The sequence below is a fragment of the Trichosurus vulpecula genome, chromosome 4 (genome assembly GCF_011100635.1).
Source record: "Trichosurus vulpecula isolate mTriVul1 chromosome 4, mTriVul1.pri, whole genome shotgun sequence".
NCBI lineage: Eukaryota > Metazoa > Chordata > Mammalia > Diprotodontia > Phalangeridae > Trichosurus > Trichosurus vulpecula.
In genome coordinates this window covers 241,434,845-241,458,234 of record NC_050576.1, presented here as the reverse complement: position 1 = coordinate 241,458,234, position 23,390 = coordinate 241,434,845, and the positions used below count along the sequence as shown (strand labels likewise).

Genomic DNA, 23,390 nt, shown 5'->3' with positions numbered 1-23,390 from the left:
AGACAATTTTCCTGTTGGAAAGATAAATCCAAGCTATGTATTTATTTTTGCTCAGTAAGGCTGGTATTCAGAATTTCAAATGGCAAAAAAGCCAAAAAAAAAAAAAAAAGTAAATGGGGATTAACCACATTTTCTAGCTACAGAAATGGCAACTCTGAAGGCAATTTCTAAAAAGCTATTTGGCAAATGTTAATTTTTATTTCTCAGCTACCCTAGCGGCAGATAAGTTCATTCTATGGCACTGAAATCAAGAGAAAATAGGCTTGATTTTACCCTGGGTAGTGATTTGCATAATATAATCACAAATGTGCTCCTCCCCCATTCTTCACCATATATAATCAATAATGTATATATGTGGAATCTTTTGATGATCAAAGACTTAATATCAGAAGGTCAAGGGAACCTCTGAATGTAGCACCTTGGCAAATAGATTTAGTCATTCACCCTAATCTCTTGTTCATGACATGCTTCACAAGTGAAGATGTTTCCTGAGCTTAACCAGAAACACTACTGACATCATAAGGTTCCGTATTTCATTTATTCCAGTGTGAAATGGCTATGTGTTAGCTCAACAGAGGTAGACCAAAGGATGTAAAATGTGCCTGGGTCACAAAATACTCTGCTTTTGTCCAATGGTCCCAAGTCAAATACTTTCCAACCAATAAATCAACAAGTAATTATGCATCTATGTGCCAGGCACTGGTCCAAGTGCTGAAGATACAAGTACAAAGAAAAAGGCATGTATTAAGCCAGAATCTTTTACCAAGTAAGACTTCCCAGACCATTTCTTCTACTAGGACAGAGACATACAGGGGGAAAATAAAGACAGGAGAGATGAAGTAAAAGAATCAGGGTCACAGCCAGGCACAGAACATAAGACACTAACTCAGAAAGTATGGTTCCACGTACTAAAGAACTGGATAAGCATAGAAATTCAGAGAAAATGTGAAGTTTTGAAAAGGAAAGTCTGACTCCCAAAGGGATCCATAAAAAAGAATCTTTCTCTATAAGTCAGTTTTTATGTTGCTGTAGGCAGGAGAGCTCCCCACAAATACACCAGTTTTTAAGCCTCACTCAACTCTAGTCCCACATTCTTCTCCCTCTCTCCACAGCAAAAGAAAAAAAAAAAAGAAAATATTTTCCTAAGGAGAGAGTCACACTCAGAATGTAGACAGAAGAATGACTCCCATGGTGCAGCCAGGGTATAATCTGACCAAGTGTAGCAGCAGTATGGGTCAACTGCCACTATTTCTTCTTCATAAAAAAGCTGGTCACGTCTGGCACTTACCTGATTGCCTCAGGGACAATGTGAACACAGCTTTTTCTAACCCTTTATTTATTTTTTTTTTGGTGTTGTATACAGATAAGAGCTCCATGTTTATGCTTGATTCACTTAGGTTGTCAAACACTCATTAGCAATGAACTTCCACACTACCAAAGGAATGACTTTGAGACCATTTTAGCAATACCACAAGTTGGCATTTTAAAAAGAAAGAGAAATGAAAAAACAAGAGCCTAAGGAAGCCAGCAATAATGGAGCAGGAAACCAGCAAAAATGGAAAAGAAAACTGTAGTAAATTATCACTAAAGATTGTATTTCAACATGAGTCAATCACCATTGCTACCCTATTCTGAAAGGCATCTGTGTACCATAAGATGTCATCATGATAAACATGTTCTAACACAAAGGGATGCTATAATATGCTATTTTAATAAAAAATACATAATCTATGACTTATTTCGCTTTTAAAAACACCACAAAACAGGCAAATGGTCTGAACCTTCATAAAAAGATGAGAGTGCTGTCTTACAGTCACAAAGACTCACCCAGGTTTATAGCACCTTTCATCTCTACCTGGCATGAAAATAGCATCTTAAATTATTCAACTGCATTCAAAGTGAAGTCAGAACATTGCTTAAAAGTTTTAACATGATAAATAGCGACTGTCTCCGGTGACTATATGACTTTTAAGTGTGTCCCATAGGTACTTGCCACAACATCGATCCCTAAATAGACCACAAAACTTGGAATTTCTGCTTTTACGTTTAAGCAATTCTGAAATGTACAAACATTCACCTGACCCATCCAATATCTGTACAGAGGAGAGGTGTACCTGGGAAAGGCAATGAACAGAGAGCACTGTATATTGCATGGGAGGATATTAAGCAAGGTTTTTATTCCCACTTAAGAACCAGGCAATAGAAAGCTAATCCTCCATTCAGCCTCAACAGCTTTTTGATGTGGTCTTTGTTGACCAAAGTTATTCCCCTGGTAGGCTCCATCATCCATCCTTTGGATTATTCATGCAAGTCTCCCTTTGCTTAATGTTTCTGAAGCAAATCATAGACATCCTTCTCTATGGCAGAAAAAGGAAATACACGGATGCTGATGAACCAAAGAAAGGGAAAGAGAACCTTGCTCTGAATTTAAAACTTGTTTTCATAATAAAGAAGTTCTTATGTAATTCTAAAGCAAAACGGCTGTACTCCAATACAGACCCAATTCACAGGATTCGAAATTAGTCGATTTCGGGGGGGGGCGGGAGAAGGCGGGAGGGGGGCGCCTCTGAGGGGAAAAAAAAAACCGATTCGAATGTCACAAAATTCCTCAGATATACAAATCATGCTCTTTCCAAAGGCGGTTAAAGTGAATCACATTCTCTTCCCACCCCCCTTTTTTAAGTGTAAAATTTATCTTTCATTGAAAAGAGTTTGCAACCTACGTAGGAGGTAAAAAAAGCCCCGATACTTTAAAATCTGCTACAAATAGTAACTGAAGGAATTTTGCTAGTAGGCAACAAAGTCGACTTGGATTGTGAATGCTGGTCAAAGCAGCGCAGCAGGCTTACCTTGCCTTCAAACACTCTCAAACCCTCCTAAAGAGAGATGCTGCTGGTCGGTCTCTAGCGACGCACACAGACCCACTCCCTCCAGCTCTAGCTCGGGCTCCAGCTCTGGCTCCGGCTCCTGCTCCGGCCGGCGCTGCTACTGTTTCAGCAATGCCTTCTGTTCTTACTGCTGCGGAAACTCCGCCTCCTCCGGGTGGCAAATTAAGCTGCCATAGCGGCTGCTCCTCCTCCTTCTCCCCCTCCTCCTCCTCCTCCTCCTGATGCTCTCGTGGTTACTCCAGCTGCGGATGCTGCTGCTGTAGCTCGTCTCCCTCCAGCTTCTCTTACCTTTCCTGGGCAGGATGCTTTCGCTTCTGCTGCCTCTCGTTATCTTACTGCTCCACCCCACCCCCAACTTTCTCTGCTTCTCCCTCCTCCGGCTCCTATTGTTTCACTGTTCTCCCCTCCCGTTGCTCCCACACCTGCTGCACCCGCATCTGCACCTGCTGTCCCAGCCCTCCTGCCTCGAGATTTGGGAAGGAAGAAGGAGATGCTCCTGTCTCCTTCTACCACCCCGTCCTCGTGCCTCCACCTCCCCCAGCTCAGCTGCCCCTGCCCCTCCCGGGAAAGGTGCTGGAGTTGGGTAATGACAGCTGCCCGTGTCCCCAGCTGTTTGAGCCCGAGCAGCTGCAGCAACTCCGCCTGTTGGGATGAGTCGCCGAGAGCTCCCGTGCCCTCCACCCCACGCTAACCTCGGGGATCCCTCCTAGCACGCGCCTCCCGCAGAGCCCTGAGCCACCCCAGGTTCTACCCCAGGCGTGCACCAGCCGCCTCCTCCTCCTCCTCCACCCCCTTACCCCCCCCGCCCGATTCAAAGGCCTAGCCGACCGCCCTCCCTGATTGGGCCAGGTGAGCCAAGACTCCTCCCCTTTTCTCCAATCCCCAGCCCACTCTCCCTTCCTCCCAGCCCCGCCCAGGGGAACTGAGAGGTCCTCGACGATTGGTCCGCGCCGTCCCCACCCATCTCCTGGTGCCGCGCGCAGGGACCGCTGGGTGATGTAGTCCGATCCGGGTTCCCGGCTGTGGGCAGGGCCGGTAAATGAGACTACGAGCCCCCATCGGCCCGTGCGCTGCTCCGGCTGGGCAGGATTCCGGACAACGCCTGGTTCCTCTGGGCTCCTTCCGGCGTTGCCGGAGTGAATTGATCCGGGAGTTGAAGAGGCTCCTGAGGTGGGAAGTGGAGACAGCCCCGGAGCCGTTGCCGCCACCACTTCCGAGGGAAGGGCTGCCCTGCCGGCCTCAGCCTCGCGGCGCCCCGGCGGGCGAGGGTAGGTGCGCCCGGGCCCGGCAGCCCGCGGGGCCCTGCGGGCGTCGGGAGGTGACTAGACGCTAGCGGCCTCCAGCGGGCTCGTCGAGGCCGCCCGGGCGCGGGCCTCCCTCCCGGCCTCCGGTCTCCCTCCCCAGGGCCGCCGTCCAGGAAGTGGAGGCGCGGGCCGGAGGCAGGCCTCGGCTCGGGGCCGGGAGGGGGCGGATGTGCCTAGGGTGGGGTCCGCTCCAGGTGTGGGAGGAGGAGCCAAGGTGGGGGAGGGCTGGAGCCCGGAGCGTTGCCGGGACCAGGCCGAGCCCTGCGGGGCCAGGGCAGGGAGGGGAGAGCCGGGGCCGCGGCCCAAGGTCGGGGGTCACCGGGGTCCCCCTCTGGCGGAGGCCTGTAGGACGAGGCGAGAGCCTCCGGGCCCCTCTGCATGCCCAGCCCGTCCTGCCGGGCGTCCAACCGGATCGCAAAGAGCTTCTCGGGTCCCGGCACACAGTAGGCGCTTCATAAATGCTCGCTGCCGTCTCTCCATCCCTCCGCCCGTTGGAGGAGCGTCTGACTTCCTTGGCTCGAGTTGGGGGCAGATCCATCACCTGAACATCTGTACCGCCCCCCCCCCCCGAAAATTAAACCCGTATTGGCCCCGCTGTGCAGCTTGGGGCGGGGGGGGGGGTGTGTGCTTCCTTGGTCGCCGGGAGCTGTTCCCCTGCTCCCTCCATCTCTGTGTTGAGGAAGGAGAATCTGAGTTGGGGGCAGAGTCCTCAGTCCTCTCCTTCTTCTACTCCTACCCGGGTGCAGAACTTCCTGCACAGTTTGTGCCCCATCGAGCAGGGCTTGTGAGTCCGCCAGACCCGCTTTACTTTGCATCCTCTGCAGCTGCTGCTGTATTTGAGTGGAGGGGTGTTTCGCCATGCCCCAGGATGGCCATCACTTTTACTTCTCATCCTCACGTGCACTTTTGGCCTCCTGAAGAGCGGCTACTTGAGGGCTTATTCTTTCTTTGCTGTAGATCCAGAGGCATATACATGAGTCTGTGACCATCATCCTTCTATTCAAATATTTTAATTTTAAAGGTGCATCAGAATGCCTGTCATCTACTGGAAAACTCTCCACTCACCCCCCCCCCCAAAAAAAAAGTGCAACATTCATGAAGAGGGAAGAGGATCTGACTCAAGGAGGATAAAAAATCCTCCATTAGACTAGGCAGGTGATGGGAAGAACACTGGATCGAGTCAGGAATTCCTGGGTCAGAATCTTAGCTGTGCTACTTATTACCTGCATGGCTTTGAGCAAGGCCGTTACCTTCCTCAGCTTCACTTTCCTAATTTGTAAATTGAGCTAGTTGCACTAGACTGCCTCTGAGGTCCTATCCCAGGCTAAAATCCTGTGATCCTGGGAATGACTTTGGTAACTGATAAGAAGTAACAACTTATGCTTGCCTAATATAGGAAGGTCATTTCAGGACGTGGGAGGGCCTTAGTGTGCTGCCTTTTCATATTTCCTTCCATAGGGTCTCCCTTTGTTTAAAAAAAAAATCTTTTTACAGAAGTACAGTACTTTTAAGTCGGTACTTCTAGAACACTTTGCTTATACAGTGACATTTCAGGGAGACTTACAAGACAAGTTTAGTATGTTCAGTACAGGGATGTTACATAACTGATAATATATGAGTTATTTCTCAGTGATTTATGTTGACTTCAAGAATACTTTCAAAATTCAGTTCTGGAAAATATTGCTGTTTAACTGTATTTCTAGGTATCACATATTATGTCTTGCGGGTCACATGATCTACCTGCCCTAATTTTTTTTTTTTAAAGATTTACATTGCTGAGAAGATTTCACAGTAAGGAATGAAGGAGATCGAGGTAAAATTTGTAGTTACTATTAGGCTGAGAACAGTGTGTGTGTTTGACATGCTGGTCACTATCTAGCAACATAGGTTCCCTAAGTTCCTTTTATGACTTGAAGTTTAGAATAATGGGGGAATTTGCCAAGATCTAAAAAAGCATATTATGATAAAAATAATCATCAAGATAGAGAAGAAATTCAAAGTCAAAAGAATGAAGTATAAAAGAGAATTCTACATAGGTTATAATACACCTAAGAGGGTAAAAAAATCATAAAATTATTTGAGAATAATCAGCATTTGTTATGTTGGAGGAGCCCTTCAAGGTCCATCTGATGTGGCACCTTTTCCATGAAGTCTTCCTTGATCTTGTCTAGATATGTTTCCCATTTTTCATGTCACTATCACCCTGACCTTCCCTCAGCAATTGTTTATTATCATTACTATAATATTAATAGCCAGTGAACATTTACTAAGCACCTACTGCATGCCAGGTTCTGTGCTGAGTGCTGGGGATACAAATAAGAAAAAGAAAGCCAGTCTCTGGCCTCAAAGAGCTTACTATCTTCTAGGGAAAGAGTACACTGAAAGAAGCTAAAAGGAGGAGGGGAGTGCCAGAGCGTCTAGCCAGTGCTAACTCAGAACCAAGCAGAGCAGCTGATGGAAAATGAGGAGATCTTTGGAAATTCTGAGGTCTCAAGAAATGGAGGCATCTAGACCAGTTTTTTGCTTAGCCCTCCCACAGGAGAGAGACAACTGAAGGTACTGAGAAAGTGTTGACTCTCAAAGCAGAAACAATCTCCATTATAAGATTTCTGGAGATGGGCAGCTAGGTGGCTCAGTAGATAGTGCAGGGCCTGGCATCAGGAAGACCAAATGTTGCCTCATACACTTAATAACAGTGTGACCCTGGCCAAGTCACTGAGCTTCTGCCTTCAATTTCCTCAGTAACAGCACCTGTCTCCAGGGTTGTGATGAAGATCAAATATCAATATTTATACTTAGCACAGTGCTTGGCACATAGTAGGTGTTGTATACTTATCCTGGGGGAAAGCATGTTGTTCCAGAAATTAAACCCAAGTAGAGCAGCTGATGAGAAAGGAAGATTCTGCATTATTCTTCCCTATCAGATTTGTAGTTCCTTGAGGAAAAGAGACACAGACTACGTGCATGCATACATACATACCTGATATATGAGTGTTTATATGTATGTGTATATATGTGTAACATGTATATATGTATATTTAATCTTTGCATCCCTAGAGCCAAACAAAGTTCATTATATATAATAGACACTTGATAAATGTCCCAAAATGAACAGGAGTTGGAGATGGTTCATTATTTCATTTCATTCAGATCTGATTTTGGCATCAAACAGTCATTTATTAAGCATGTACTGTGTTCCAGGCAATAAAGATACAAAGACAAAAATGGAATAACCTCTGTCCTCAAGGAGCTTACATTTCTGTTGGAGAAGCAGTGTACATAAATGAGCATTTTTCAAATTATTTACCAGATGTTGAGGTGCCTCACTAATTCTTGGGGAGAAGGAATGAGGGAAAGACTTGAGGTACTTCCTTCAAATCTGAAATGGTCAACAGTTGCCAGTTGCCATCATCAGAAAAATTCATGACTGTTAGTGAACCACCAAGCCCTACCAAATTTAACTAACCTTGTTTTCCAAAGATAGAGACTCAGTACATAACTAGACCCATACTCAAAGCCTCTCCAGCTTGGTAGGACCAAGGTAGGCAGAGTTTCCTCTCTGGAAACAGGAGGAAGACAGGGTCACTGTGCCATGACGAGCCTTTAGAGTAGAACTCAGGAGGAAGAAGTCCCCTATGTCCCAACATAATTTGCTATCATCTAAACAGCAGTGTATTTTGTGCTTTTGTTTTTGTATTTGATTATTTTGTGGAAGGCAGTATGTTATAGTGGGAAGAACATGAATCCTGAAACTTTGGTTCAAAGTCACAACTTTGCCTCTAATAGCCTGTGTAACAGGCCAGACACTGAACTGTTTTGGCTCTCAGTTCTCTCAGCTGTAAAATGTGGGGATTGAATTAAATGCTCCCAAAGGACCTTTTCAGCTTTGGCATTTCTATGATCTATACAGGAATTAGGAACTCTTACTGTATTTGGCATTGGTAAAATGATCAGAGTACTGTATTCATTTGGAAGACCCACATGTTGAATGTATAGGATTTAGAGTTGAAGAATAGATGATTTCAAGTTGGAAAATGGAACTTCGAGTAAAAAACTCAGAACACTTTAGCCTAAAAGTAAACACTGCGAGTAACTTCATGGATGGCACATGATGGTTTGAGTTTTCTATAGAAAATGGAAACTAACCACTTTCTGCTTTTAGTATAGATAATCTGAGGTGGTTTTGAAGACCTCAAGTGTACCTGTCTTTTAAAACAAAATTATAATACCGGGCAATGGGATACTTCCTAGACATTCATTATAATGGGACTTGATCTGTAGTCCTACTTAAGTGTGGAAAGATAGCCCAAATGATTATTCAGCCCTATGATTTATGAAATTAGTGGTGGATGCATAAGCAATTATATGTTAATCTTCCTCCAAATTTGCATAATATTCTAGTAGTGCACTGGACAAGATTAATTTACATTTAGATGCACACGTTTGAGTAAAAGAATACAGTCCAACCAAAAAAAACCCAAAATCCAACAACAAAAAGGCTTCAGGGATGAATTTGCATTAGTTGTTGACCTGGAAGGAAAATTCACTCACTAAATTTTTGCAGTTAACTCAAGTATCATTCAATTAACAAATATTTATTAAAGGCCTGTGTGCCAAAGACTGGGGATACAAAGACTAGTAAAACAGTATCTATCTTCAAGGAGCTTATAGTATAGACTAGAGGAGGAGGTAATGTGCACACCTGTGATTTTTTTTTATATATATGTGTATGTATACATACATACACACACAGACCATAATATTGCTACTATTCTTAATGCCACAGGTTATCGAAGAATCTTGCTATAAAAAATCCATTTTGGGGTGTGTGTGTGTGCGCATGTACGTGCATTTTTAACAGTAAAATACAAGCATTCAGAGTCACAGAATTGAAAGGGACTTTAGAGGCTGTCTAGTCTAATCCTCACCTGAACAGGAATCCTGGCTACAGCATTCCCAAGGAGTGGTTTGAGCCCAGCTAACTCACTAAGTGAAGCTGGATTTTCTTTCCCAATATTGTATCCATTGAAGTATCCATATTTTTAACCAAGTTCCTAAGGATGCGTTCTATTTATACAGGTGTCTCCAAAGTCCTATGAGTGACATTTCACATAGAGATTTGATGTAAAGGTCTTCACTCAAACGGAACTACAATGGGGAGAAAATGAAAGAATTGCTTCCCAAGTTAGATCATCTGTGATAAATCATAATGTCATTAAAGAGAGAAATTGATAGTAGATCTCTTCCCTAGCAATGAAATAAACAGGATGCTTTCAAAGGTCATGATATCAATATATTAAGTTGCAAGACACTATGTCAAAAGATAATGATATTTTTCCTGATTGTATTATCATAGTCTAATGGAAAAAGTCAAAATTTATATTATGACAGTTGGAAATTATTTCTGCATTATGTTGATAAAGTAGACAGGCTTGTTCTTTTTTGTTTGTTTGCATGAAGGCCCCCAAAGGTTTTTTTTTAAATGACTTAATTATTTTTTCCATTTTTAATCCAGAAATCTAACTGGAAATTGAACATACCATAATATCACGGTCTTCATTTTCCAAGATTCCCTTTACATTTCTGTTTTGCCTTAAACTAGTGATTCCCCATTTATAGATCATAAGCTACAGATTTTTTTTCAAGAAGACTATAAATCTTTAAGTAAATATAACTTTTGAATACTGAATAAGTAATCATTGACACATATTTGGAAAATTAAATACTTCTGTGATTAATAAAAATTCTTCCAAAAGTGTTACTAAGTTCATAGTAGCTGTTTCTCATGTATCATCTTCCCAATCACTAAAGACTAATTTTATGTTTGATACCACATCAAAGTTTTGGACAGTAAATAGAACTGTTTTTACTTAGGTTGTAAATTACTCATCTAACTTGAATATATTTCACTCTGATTTGGGGAGTGATGTAGGAACCCATGCCCACCATGTAATAATTTTAGCTTACTAACTGTTCTCTTTGGGTTTCCTGGAATAACATGTTGGGCTCCATTCCTTTTAGTGTGAATATGAAGTTTTCCCTAATGCTAAATTGTTGCTATTATTTTAATGTGTTCAAATGAGAATCATAACTTTTAGTCAACTTTCCTACCTTGTTTCATAAATACGCTTTCCAGAGGTGAGTCTCAGTTGCAAGATAGTTAAAAGAAAAAGTTACTCCATCTCACCCACTTAGTCATTGGGCCCCAGAACATGCTGCTCATGTTAGCTACCTTATCATCTGGCTTCTTGAAGGAATTGGAAACTTGCAGAGGGGCAGAGCCCTGAGTTGTTACACTATTTCTGCATTCTTTGAATGAAGATATGCACAATAGCATACCATTGGAAATGAGCACTGTGTTGGATCTGACCCGCAGACAGAATTCAATACAAATGAACACATATTTATTAGGTGCTTATTATACGTAGGGCTCTATCCTGGATGAAATGGTCCTTGTGTACCCTTTAGGAGGTTATATTCTCCATGTATGTAAATACAAAGTAAAGCTGAAGAAGATGGAGAATGATGGGGCAAAAGAAATGTACACCCTTTTGCTTCAGGAAAATTTGTTGGGGAAGGCAAAGCTTTTAGCTGGAGGAATGAGGTGAGGTTTCACTGTTCTGTCTGAACAGCCTTCAAGACAGAAAAGGATCTTGATAGGCAGAGATAGGAGGGAGTACATCCAGGCTTAGAGCGTATAGACCCTTTACCCCAAAGAACTAACAAGCCAGTATTTGTGGCCAAGGCACCATTAGCCTGTATTTGAAATGCCTAACATACTGGTTGATTGGTTTTCCATGTTAGAAGAAGTAGTAAAGCAAAGGGGAAAAAAATTCTTTCCCATTTTAGAATGTTTGTTGAAATGAACACTTCACACCATGAAGTGCAGGTGACCAATACTGAAACTTCTATAGACTAATACCATTGCTCCTGAGGAATCTAGAGATTTTTTTGTTCAGCTGAAGGGTTCTGTAAAAGGGGAACTTTATGATTATGTTGAAGTAGTTCAAGCTAGAGATGAAAAAAGTTAATCAAAAGGAGATTGTAATTCTTAGAATGTAAGCTCCTTGAGGGCAAGGCCTGTCTTGTGCCTTTCTTTGTATCCCTAGTGCTTAGCACAGCAGCTGGTGGATGGTAGGGGTTTAATTTGTGCTTATTTACTGGCTACGATATGGCCTGGAGAATTGCCCCATTGGGTTTGCATCCACAACCTTTGAAAATGCTCTCTTTCTGACCTCCTTCAAGTTTCACCCTCACCTTTCTCCCCTACCAACCAAAACCTTTCCCTTAGGGTTATGTTCTTACCTCCTATTTATACTATATATGTCATTCATGTACAGAGTTGTTGACAGTTTTTTCGTCTCCCGTTAGAATGTGCGTCCCTTCAGGGAAGGAACAGTATTTTTGCCTTTCTTTGCATGACCAGCACTTAGCATACAACCTGACACATTGGAAAAGCTTGCTGTCTCTTTGTTTGGGATTGTGTGTGCACTGTTCCCTTCCATGTGCACAATTAATCCTCTCCTCCTCCCCTCCCCCATGGTGAGGGGGAAAAGAGGATGAGGAAATAGGGAAATGGGTAACTTTTGTATAAACAGTATCCAATTTGGAAAAGATCTTTTCACACAAACAGGTGCTTCACTTGAGGATTTATTTACCAGCTGGTTGAGCTTTAGGAATTGCCTATATTTTTCCCCTTTCTGTTGCAGATTGGCCTTCTCACCCCACTACCAGAGTCTCCACATCAATTAGGATTGTTTTCTTCTACTCCTCCCCCACAAACATACTGCAACTGGTTGCTCAGTCTCCTCTGCTTGCTGTATAGCCCCATTCCTCTTCTTCAACCTAGGCCTCCCCGAAGTCATTGCTATTAGCAAAATTTCTTAGGACTATGGGAGGAAATCTCTTACCATTTCAACTAGTTGACATACAACAAAATTCAGTTGTAATATGGAAAGTGCCAACTCTGACAGCTTTGTTGGGATTTTTACTCTTGTTTACCTTGTGACATTCTAAGGATTTGGAGTATACATAGAGATGGACCTGAATTCAGCTCCTTACTACAGACATTTACTAAGTGACCCTGGGCAAATCACTTAACACCTCCCAGTCTCAATTTCTTCATGTGTACAATGTGGTTGATAATAATGGCATCTACTTTATAGGATTGTTAGGTTGAGATAATCCAGTATCATTTCTGAATAGTATTTTTAATCCATTATGACCAAACCCTACTGTGGAGTAGTTGACCTTCACTTGACCACGTACCTATCCCTTACTTTGTTCTGACTCATGGAATCTAAGTTGGTGAGGACTGACCTCAGAAGTTATCAGACCCATCATGAATGTGAATCCTTACTACAACCCAACCCAGTAAGTCTTTACTTAGCCTCTGCCTGTCGACCTCAAATGGAACTTCTCTGATTCAATTCGACTTGGAGGCAGCTTGAATTTTAGGAAGTATTTCTTTTCCTGGAGCCTAAATCTGCCTCTTTGGAGTTTCCATCATTGTTTCCAGTTCTGTCCTCTGGGGCCAGGCAGAACAAATCTAATCCTTCCACACATGAGAGCCCTTTGGGTAACTGAAGAAGACAGCTATCACCCTTTTTTCCAAGTTAAATGTCCCTCTTTCCTCCATTCATTCCATGATTTACCTGGTCTCTAGTTCTCTCATCCTGGTCGTCCTCTAGTGTGTCCGTGTCATTCCTAAAATATGGACACGTTGAAGATAACACTCCAGATGGGGTTTGATCAGGGCACGTTACTCATATTGTGCCACATCATCATTTGGAATAAGTGGTAAACACTTAAAATCACATCACTTAAATTAATATGCTATTTTTATACTATCATACAAAATATTTTGTTGTCCAGTAGACAATGCGGGAGCAGCACCTGAGTGGCATAGTTTTCTCTTCTCTCCCTCCTCCCCTCTCTCCTCTCTCTCTTCTCTCTGTCTTTCCGCCTCTCCTTTCTATTTCCTTTCTGTCTCTCCACCTCTCTACCCCTCTCACCCCACCCCATCCAGGTCTACCCAAGTGACTAGGCCCTTCTACTTCACCAGTGGGTGTAGAGGCTGTCCTCTGCTTATAGATATATCCAGGGCTGGAAGTCTGACTAGATCTGACCCTGAGGTTCAGAGGCCGTTGGTGGTAGCTCCTTCAGTTCAATACACATTTATTAAGTACCTTCTTAGGTTAAGGTACTCTGCTGTCTGGCACTTGACATATAAAGACCCTCACAGACCACACATTACTAGGTTATACAACATGTAAGAAGGTAGATGTCAGAGAATTTAAGGACAGATGGAAATAATTAGACATCACATCAGGAAAGGCTTTCTGTAGGAAAGGACAGGCCCCTTAATTGAGCCTCCAAAGAATGTGGGAATGAGCCTCTTTCTGAGGGCAGTCACAACTCTGGCATCTCAAAATAACTTGCCCATGCTACACAGTTAATGGCAGAGCCAGTTTCAAACAAAGCAGAAATAACACTTAACTTCTTTTGTCCAATATGTTATTTCCATGTAACTAGTTAGTATTAGGATATCCCTGTACTTGGTCAAATTGTCCTCTGAAGTGTAACTACATAATTAACCCATATAGGGACCTGTTCTTAAATACTGTGCTGTAAAGAGTTCCAACATAGAGTTTTTTTGGGGGGAAAAGTACTATGTATGTAGTTAAGAATTTATATTTGTGCCACCTGACTGCCCTTCAATCTAACAGTGTCGAGAAGAAATAGAAGGGAGTTGAAAAGGGGAGCAGGAGGGAGTCACCAACGGGGTTTTATGTTCCAGGGAATAGAAACCAGGCAGAGCAACTGATGGAAACTGGACAGTTACCTGGAAAGTTCTGAGCCTTCTCTAAAGGAAGTTTCTGGGAGGAGCTTATGGCTCCAGGCTGCTGAGGGTGCTGAGGTATTGCGTCCAGTCAGCATGGAGATGAGATTTCTGGTGATCAGCTTATCCTGGAGGAAACATGATGTGCCTTGAAGTGAACTGAGCAGAGCTGCTGATGAAAAAATAATGCGAATATAACAGATGTAATTGAGCCGAGGATTGGCTTTATTTATGACTGTCAATGTAGATTTCAATTATGATGAATACAGAGAAACAAGCCTTGTACAGTATACTTTCACATTTGGAAATCATAGGACAGTGGACCTTGATGTACCTCGATGTGCATAGGGATCTCCTGTCTTAGAACTCCCTGTTGACTCACTGTACAGCCCTTCTCCAGTGACGTGACATGACGTGTTAGCACCCCTCTCATGTGGCTAGAGGGCTCAGACTTGAAGGGGATCTAAGGGACTGCTTCAGGCTGTTGCGCTATGAGGAAAACCATTTCTAGTTGAGTCTGAGCTAGCTATTTATGCCCAGCTCTTAGAACAGTGGCACAGTCTGAGTAATTGCCACTTACCCAGCTTCCTTGGCATCCTCATAGTTTCCTAGTGAGGAAGGGGAAATTTCCTAGGTGATACATTTGATCATCCTCGTGTTTTTAAATGAGTCCAAACAGTATGGATAACCCACTCACGCAACTTTAAGTGGCAAAAATTATTAAGTTTTTAAGAGTTTAGAACTGGAAGAACTTTCTTGGAAGTCGGCTTTTTCATTTTCTAAAAGAGAAAACTTTTGGAAATGGAAATGGAAAATCCATTTCCTCTGCCCAGGAGCACTCACGTGCTCAGTGTCAAGACTGGGATTTAAACTCAGGTTGAATTCCCGGTTTTTTCCACTACCCATGGTGCCTCTTAACTGTAGTTAGGATACAGGGTGGTGAAAATAGTCCTGGATTTGGTGTCAAGAGCCCTCGGGGTCACATCTCACCTTTATTATTTGTTACCTCTGTGACCAGGAGCAAATTACTTGAGCTTGGGTTTCCTCTTCTGTGAAGTGGAAATAGTAACACCACTGGCACTACTCACATCAGAAAGTATTATTACAAGGGTTAGATGAAATAATGTCTATAAATTGGTGTGTAAATGTCAGCTACTTGTCTATCAGCCTTTAGCAAAAAACCGGGCTGAAACCTTAGTGTGGTCTACAGGTAACAGCACTGGCCTGGAACTCACATGATGTTAGCACTAGAAAGAAGCTTAGTACCTACCTGGTCCGTCCTCTGTGTTTTACAAGTGAAGAAATCAAGATTTCCCCCAAAGTTTAAAGGGCACAGTTTCACAAAGATATAAGTAGCAGAGCTAGGATTTGAACACAGGTCCTAAGTCTGTGGTTCTTGGCACTAGCCCGAAGCTACAGGTGAGAAAACTGAGATCTGGAGAAGTAGAGCCAGTCACCAAAATATTAATTACATACTAGGTATCATGAACCAGATAAGGCTCAGGAGATCCAGAGACAGAATTGAAGCTCTCTGCCTTAAGGAGTTTTATTCATATAAATGTATAAGAAATCAAGTCAGCAAGTGTTGAATAACTCTTAGTGTTGTACCAAGCCCTGTGCGATGTGAGGCAGATGAAGTAAAAAAGACAGACCTTGCCTACAGGGGGCAGGGCGAGGAGTATCAGGTCTATGTTAGGGACCCAATTAGGGGCCTGCTGGAGAAAAAGTCCAGAAAGTCAGAAGTAGGGCCAAGGGGAATGAAGGAGTGAATATGGCTGGCCTGAAGGCCCTTGTTTACTGTGATGTTTCAGTGAGGAAACAACTGGTTAGAGGAAGGGACCTCAGGAGCAGTGGGATCTCTTAATGTGGGAAGGCTCTGGGGGTGGAGGCATCTTAGAGGAGGAGAAGGCCACTGGACCACAGTGATTAAGGCAGGCTGCAAGGTTCATGGCAGAAGCAACATGGCCTTGTGGGGAGAACACCGGATGTGAACTCTTCATCCCCACCTTACTAGTTGTGTGATGCTGAGTAAGTTGCTTCTCTCTCTTGGCCTCAGTTCCTCATGGATAAAATGAGGGAATTGGACTAGATGAGATGGTCTTGGTGGTCCCTTCCAGCTCCGTATTTATGATCCTCAGTGAATAAATACAGAGCATGTGCAGGCCCCATCAAGGAGGAGGCTCTCACATCTGCTGAGGTCCAAACAAGCTCTATGGAGAAGGTTCAGCTGGGATGAACTTGGAAGGAACTGGGAATTCCAAGATGCAGAGATGAGCAGGGACGGCATTGCCAGGAATGGGGTGCTTCAGACCATTGGAGGTATGAAGATGGGACATAGGAGAATGATGAGTGTGAAGAAGCGAGGAAGCCAGCGTGGCTGGGCTAGAAATTGAAGGGCATCCTATGTGGGAAGTCCAAGAGGGAGACTGATGGAGACAGGCTGACTCTCACCTTGAATAACTAAGTGGGTTGTGAAGGGCTTAACTGCCAGATAGAGGAGTTTAAAGGAAGGGGAGGAAAGAAAGAAGAAAGGAAGGATGAGAAGGAGGGAGGAAGGGAGCAAGCCTTTATATAGTGTCTGCTACATGTCAGGCAGTGTGCCAAGCACTTTACAAATATTTTCTTCCATTTAATCTCCACAGTAACCCTGAGAGATTGGTTCTGTTATTAACCCCATTTACAGGTGAGGAGATGACTTGCCCAAAGTCACATGGTATGTATCTAAGGCCAAGTTACTCCAGGCCCTGCAGTCTGCCCACTGTGCGTTTTAGCTGCCTAGAGAGCAGGAGTCTGGTCAATCATGGGAGTGGCATGATCAGACCTGTACCTGAGGATAGAGTAAAGCTTTGACAGCTTTGTGACGAGAGGGGAACCTTGAGTCTGGAAGATTGATTAAGATTTAGACTTTTGCAGTAGACTAGGCAAGAGGTGATGAGGCCTTGAATTAGGGTAGGATAGTGAGTGAGTGGAGAGAAGGGATAGAAATGAGGTTTTGTAGAGAAAAAAAATTGGCAATATTTGATCAGTGGTTGGCTGTGGGATGTGAGTGAGAATGAGGAGTCAAGAATAACTCCAGAGTTGTACATCTGGGTGCCCAGAAGGATGACAGCCCCCTTGAGAGACACGGAGAGTGGCAAGGCTAAAACTACTCTGGGTCTTGAGGTGCGTGATCCAGTCCTTGTCTCTTGCTCTGTGTGCTCTGCTGGTATCTGTCTATCTACCTAACAGTATCTCCACCACCCTCCCCCTGCCCCCCCATATGAGTTGATCTCTGAGGGCCCTTTTAATGCTCTTGAGTCTCCCTCATCAAATTTCTTCTCTTAAGGGAGAGAAAATGCTTCTGTTCTTTGAAGAATCCCTTTACTTCTATATCCTTTCTCTTACAGGCCCTTTTTCTTTCCCTTGCTTCCTCTTCTGCCTATCCTCTTTTCACCGTGGCAGGCTGACCCGGCACAATATGTCAGTGTGTTAAATTTGGAATTTAAGGACCTAGGTTCCAGTCCTGTCCCAGATGATACTTAAGTGACTGGGCAAACACCTTCTGGTGACTAACTTGCCCATTTGGTAAAGGAGGTACTTGGACTAGATGGTTTCCTTCCAATTCCAGTGTCCTATAAATAGCTGTAGCTACATTTTTGAAAAAGCCACAAAAGGATCCTTAGTGATGATGTTGGAAGCCAGCCTGCCCAGTTCTTTGCAGCCTAGTAAGTAGGCTTGAGAACATCATATTTACCTAGCTCTAGCTCCTGGCAGAGAGAGCATGTGGCCCAGGATGGGCAAGAAGAGATTGTGAACCCATCTTGTCCTTCATTAGGCAGTAGCAAGAGGGGTGTATCTTAAGGAAAACTGTGTGATTATGGGTTAGTCTCAGAAGCACAAGAATAAATGGAGCTTCACTAGAAGTTGGACTGAATTGGTTCACAAAGCAAGCTCAAGGGTAGAGGGTGAAATTAGCAACCCTGCATCACAAAATTGGGAAGACCTACTTATTACAATTCTTGGATGGCTTTTAATGGTTGAGGAAGAGAAATTTTCATGGACTTGGAAATACCTCTCTGTCTGTAACAGATCATAGGACTATGGGTAGAAACCAGAAGGGGGTCTTCTAAGCTACCTCGTCCACCCTCCATGGTTTAATAGCAGAGATCCACAGTCCAGAGATACTGCCCAGTGTCACAGAGTCTTAAAAATGGTTAAGGCAAATGGGTGATAACAGGTCATTACGTCATGGGATTTGAGAGCCTTGTCAGTGCTCCTCCCTTTTTTACAGGAGGAAATGAAGACAAGGTTAAATGTTGGGCATACAGATTCAGAATTCTGCATTTGCTGCTCATGTAACTTTTTCCACTTCTTACCCAACTTTTTGAAATCCTTCTGCACAAAAGCAGAATTCAACTAGATTTGAAATTTTTGTTGCTTTTGGAAACTAGATACATAATAGCTCACAGTTCTATAGCTCTTGAGATTTACAAAGTGATTTACATATATTATGTCTTTTGATCATCACAGCATTCTTTAGGGGCCCCAGGCATCATCATTTTACAGATGACGAGGAAACAGGCTGAGAAGAGCCGATGATTTCTCTAGAGTCACAATCTAGGACATGTCTGAGACAGAATTCGAACCCACCTCTTTTTGCTTGCAGGTCCTGCGCTCTATTTATGATTCCAGGCAGGCAACAAAAGTGACTAAGGCCCAGGCCTAGTTAAAACTATTTGTGGCTTCCTTTTCCCTCTTTGTTTTCAGATGAATCTTTGTGAACGAGGTATTTTTAATGGTTCTATTAGATCTTGGGGCTCCTATTGAGGGGATCAGTAACTTAAGTTAGGAGAGCTAGAAAAAGGAAATAGTAGAAATAAAAATTACTGTTGTCTACTGAACAATTTGGGGAAAGAATAAGGTAGATTTTTTTTTAAGTTTAATAATAATTGATGAGAAGAACAAATGATCGTTGTTGTAGTAATAAACATAAGACATGTTATCTGGTTCTGATTGTGGTTGAATACTTGGGACCTAACACATTTTCAAATGAAACAATCAGTCATAGTTTTACTATCACTTTGCAAAGTAAAAACAGGCTTCTCTCACTTTGAGGAGGTCTGAAAGCAGTTATAGAGGACCTGTACAAAAGGAGGAGCTGACAGGAAAAGCAGGACAGTCTCATCTGGTTAGGGTTTATATGCAGAATGAATTTGAGTACCTCAGCTGTCTTCTGTAGGGAAACTCTGGGCAATCTTTCTGTCCTGATACTTCCTGAAGGCTAATTCTTTCGGGATCCTTCTCTGTTCTAAAGTTATCTCATCTTCCACATGGAGGTGAGTAAGACTGTTTTCCGGAAATGCTGATTCTGAGTGCTGGCCTGCCCTTCAACAGAGGGCAGAGGCATTGGGTGGAGCAGGGTGGAGGACCTCAGGGATTCTTTACTGGGGCAGTGTTTTTTTTTTTTTTTTGCCCCCTGAGCTGGTCACTGACACACCCTTTGTGCCAATAAATAGTTTGCTCAAGTGACTTACATAAAGCTAGGTAAAAAGTAAAGTTGCTGATCTTTTTCTGTCATCATTGATTACCACCAGCTTACTTTGTATAACAAGTAATAACTTCTTACTCTACCCTGATAACAGAAGGTAACTAATGATTATAGCAAAGGAGTTAGCTACTTTTACTTTTCTGTATGGAGAACCAGGTCCAGCACCCCACTCCTAGGGGAGAGTCACTATGTAAGAAGAGCCCAGTACTAGGGGAGACTGGCTGGGTGTCTTATGGAAGGCATATTTTAACCTAGAAAATAGAAACAAAATAAACTTTAAAAAATCCCTACTACTTGATAATCCCAAGAGATCATCTTGAAAATCCATTTTTAGGTAATCTAGGTGAAACTTCACATCTTGTTTTGAAGTTCTAGTTTACATAGTTTCCATTGAATGAAAAGGTTATAGTCAAAAAGTCCATTTATTGGTTTGGGGAATATATGTATTGAATACTTGGGTTCGGTCAAATTTTGATCAATGATTTGGAACTCAAATCACATTTTCTCAGAGATTTGATGTTATAAGTGGTAGTTAGGTTCCCAGGCCAGCGCACTAATTAACCCATAAATAACGGAGATAGTGCACATTTACAAGGAAAACATGGAAACCGTTTTTGTGGGGTCACCTTTTAGTCTTGATCATAAAGAACCTAGGAGAACACTTATTAAAAGGATACAGTTTCCTGCCATCTCAATACTGGTATTTAAAACAAAATCAATAAAACAGAATTAGAAGTACATAGTTGTAAATTTTATCTAGAATGCTGGTGGTTAGGAATAGCAGGTATTAATTAGAAGAGAAATTCTAGGCAAAGTTAAAAGGGACCTTCAGCCTTCTTTCAGAACTCCTTCTATTCTTAGATCATCTCCACTGACTTCTTAGCATAGTGCCTGGCAACATAGTAAGCACTTAATAAATGCTTTCTCAGCCTTTCTCTTTAATTTGCCACACTTCCAGAAAGTGGGAAAGTGTGTGTGTATGTATGTATGTATGTATGTGTTGCCTCGCCACTCATTTACTCCTTGATCCTTTGTAGGTTTCTTTCTATGCCAATTAACTGAAATTATTCCCAATAAAATTGCCTCACAATTGTCAAATCCAGTTAGCTTTTCTCAGACCCAAGTTCTCCCTGACTCCTCTGTAACATTAACTGACCAATCTTTCCTTCGAAAAGCCAGATCCTCCATCATCTCCTTCTCTCTGTTTCTTCTGGTGGTTCCTAAGGTTCTGTCATCATCATATCTTTTTACTGCCTCTCTTGGTGATCTCAGCAACTCCTGGGCCTTTGACCATGATCTATATGGGAATGACTTGCAAGTTATATTTTCATTCCCAACTTTCCTCCGGAACTCCATTCCCAGATTTTCATCTTGCTAGACATCGCCTCCTGTATATCCAGTTAACACGTTAAACTCAACAGTAGTAAAACTGAACTTGTCACTTCTTTCTCATCTAGGTTTGTGGCACCTTTGCTTGTTTATGACTTCTTTGCTCAGTTGCCTAGTAGAGTCTGGTGTTTGTTAACACTTGGACTTATTTGGATTAAAGAGACAAGGTTTTTAACCAAGAATAATGTGGCTGTCACAGGTAGTGGGGAGAAGCTGGTGGTCGCGTGACAGGCCTGTCCCTGCAGAGCTGCTTGTCCATTAGACGTGGTAAAGGAACGTGCTTCACAGCGCATGGCCTGCCTCCCCTTCTTCCATATGCAGATAGCTGCCAAATTCTGTTATTTCACATTCATTCTTTAATATTTCTTCTGTCAATAATTTTACCTACTTCAAGCCCTTGGTACCTAGTCTTTCTACTGTGTCCTATGGAATTTTCCACTTTTGCCTAGAATGCTTACTTACTATCTCCCAACTTCCCCCATTCGATCTTGGCCTGTCAAACTTGTAGCCATCCTATAGCCATCCAGGTGCTGTCTCCCTACAGACTCCTGATCACTCTAGCCAAAAAATGATTTTTCTATCCTTTGAACTGATGGAATCCTAATAAAACTGCCCCCAGCCCCAATGTTCTAACTCCCTTATAGGCCCCACTGAACAGCAGCACACTGCCCCTATGTAGCACCTCCCCCCTCCCACCTCAACTCAATATCCTAACTTCTTCATATATGCTCACTAGAACAACAGGTCATATTTTCCCAGAAACAGCGGGTGTGTCCATGTGTTGGTATCCCAGCCACTGCCCCCAAACCCATTCATCGTATTTCCTACAGAAACAGCAGGTGTATCCATGAAGTCAGCCATGACCACATCCATCTAGTCTCAGACAGGATCACAATACCCAGCCAATCAGAAAGCAGCATGTATGCCCAAGCAGGGTGTGGACCCCAAAACAATAGAAGAGATTTTTCCTAAGTAGGACCCTGCGCAGTAATAGCAAAAGCTGTCCTTTAGGTGAACTGATGATATAGCTTATTATAATATCATTATCATACATTCATATGGGTTTTTCTGTATGCATTGTGGGTAATCACATGTACAGTTCCACTGTGGCTAGGACCCCTCCCCATTACCTAGTCTCTTAACAAACCCCTCCTGCCTTTTTAATATTCATAATTTGTTATGTAGTTGCATCTTTACCTTATGAAAATCCCTCTTGCTTTCTCTAAAGTTGCTCATTCCTCTTGGAACTTAGCCCTCTTCATGAGAGGCATCAGTCTTAATAAATGCCTATACTTGGATTAGAGGTGCTCTGACTGAATTCTTTGAGCTACTTCTTCCACAACACATCATGAAACCACAACAGAACCCTTATAGCACTTGGAACATCTTTGAAACAGTAAGAACAAACCTACCAACATTTCTTGTAGTACCTCTGGAGCATAGTCACTCCTGTACCATTTTGGTCTCTGGGAGATTAGCTCAAAACTTAGCTCAGTTCCTACATATAACATTGGTCCCACCATGTTCATGTCTAGGTGTATCAGGATTGCTGGATGATTTCTTCCATTGGGCTGGAGTCCAAAAGGTCACCTGGAAAGGTCAGTCCTTGCTCTTGGAGCATTAATGATTGGTGCTGTGCTGGCTGTAAAACTTGGTCTGGATTTTGACTTTTGGGTTCCTTGGCTCACTCTTCCACCCAAGGTGGGACACTCCATTTTCTTCAACTAGAATGGGATAGAACTAAGAAAAAGGCCAAAGACCTAGGCTTGCTTCTCACGAGCCACATGGTCACTGTTACAGGATGTGGAGGAAAAAGTCACCAAAAAAGGCCAAAAGAATGTACACACACCTATAGATCTACACAGCTTATCTTTTCCACCAGACCTTAGGCCCCTGGATCATAAAAAAAGACACCCCTTTATCTTCACATCTTCCTCTTCTCACCAACATCCTCTTCCACAGAAGATTCTAAATATTTTTTTTTAATGAATAAAACAATATGACTTGTGGGTAATTTCAGGAATGCTAAAGGTTGATGGTAGTGCTTCCTTATAATTTCATTTCAAGCAATAACTTTTCATTTCCTTTATGTAGGTGTGTCTTTGAAAGTAGTTATACTTTTACTCAAAGTTTATCTTTGATTAAAAAATGAGCACTTTTCTTAGAAGGCTGCAAAATTTGTTTTCCCCTCCGTCTCCTCCCCAAGCAAAATTTCTTACTGTTCGATCATGAATTCTTTCTATCTTTGTCTCCTACTCTCTCCCCGGAGCCATCTGCAGTAGTATTGTATCTTGCTACTGGACCCAGATGGCTCAGGAGGAGAAAGTGAGGCTAGTGACCTTGCACAGCCCTGCCTCACTTAAATCCAAATCACTTGCATATCATGGCACCACCTTCCTGATGTAATGGTCCTCTTTGAGAATGAAGGACAAACCACAACC

At 42.8% G+C, this 23,390-nt stretch overlaps 2 protein-coding genes across 2 annotated transcripts in view; one reads left to right on the top strand and one right to left on the bottom strand.

Moving 5' to 3' along the window:
- SERPINI1 (serpin family I member 1) overlaps nucleotides 1–3,812 on the bottom strand; it is a 107,372-nt gene extending 103,560 nt beyond the window's left edge. Inside the window, exon 1 of the mRNA XM_036758051.1 lies at nucleotides 2,850–3,812. The gene's annotated coding sequence lies outside the window, so the exon portion shown is untranslated. The remainder of the gene's footprint in view (nucleotides 1–2,849) is intronic.
- A 45-nt stretch (nucleotides 3,813–3,857) lies between these two features.
- Nucleotides 3,858–23,390, top strand: part of PDCD10 (programmed cell death 10) — a 47,644-nt gene continuing 28,111 nt past the window's right edge. The window contains exon 1 of the mRNA XM_036756855.1: nucleotides 3,858–4,156. The gene's annotated coding sequence lies outside the window, so the exon portion shown is untranslated. The remainder of the gene's footprint in view (nucleotides 4,157–23,390) is intronic.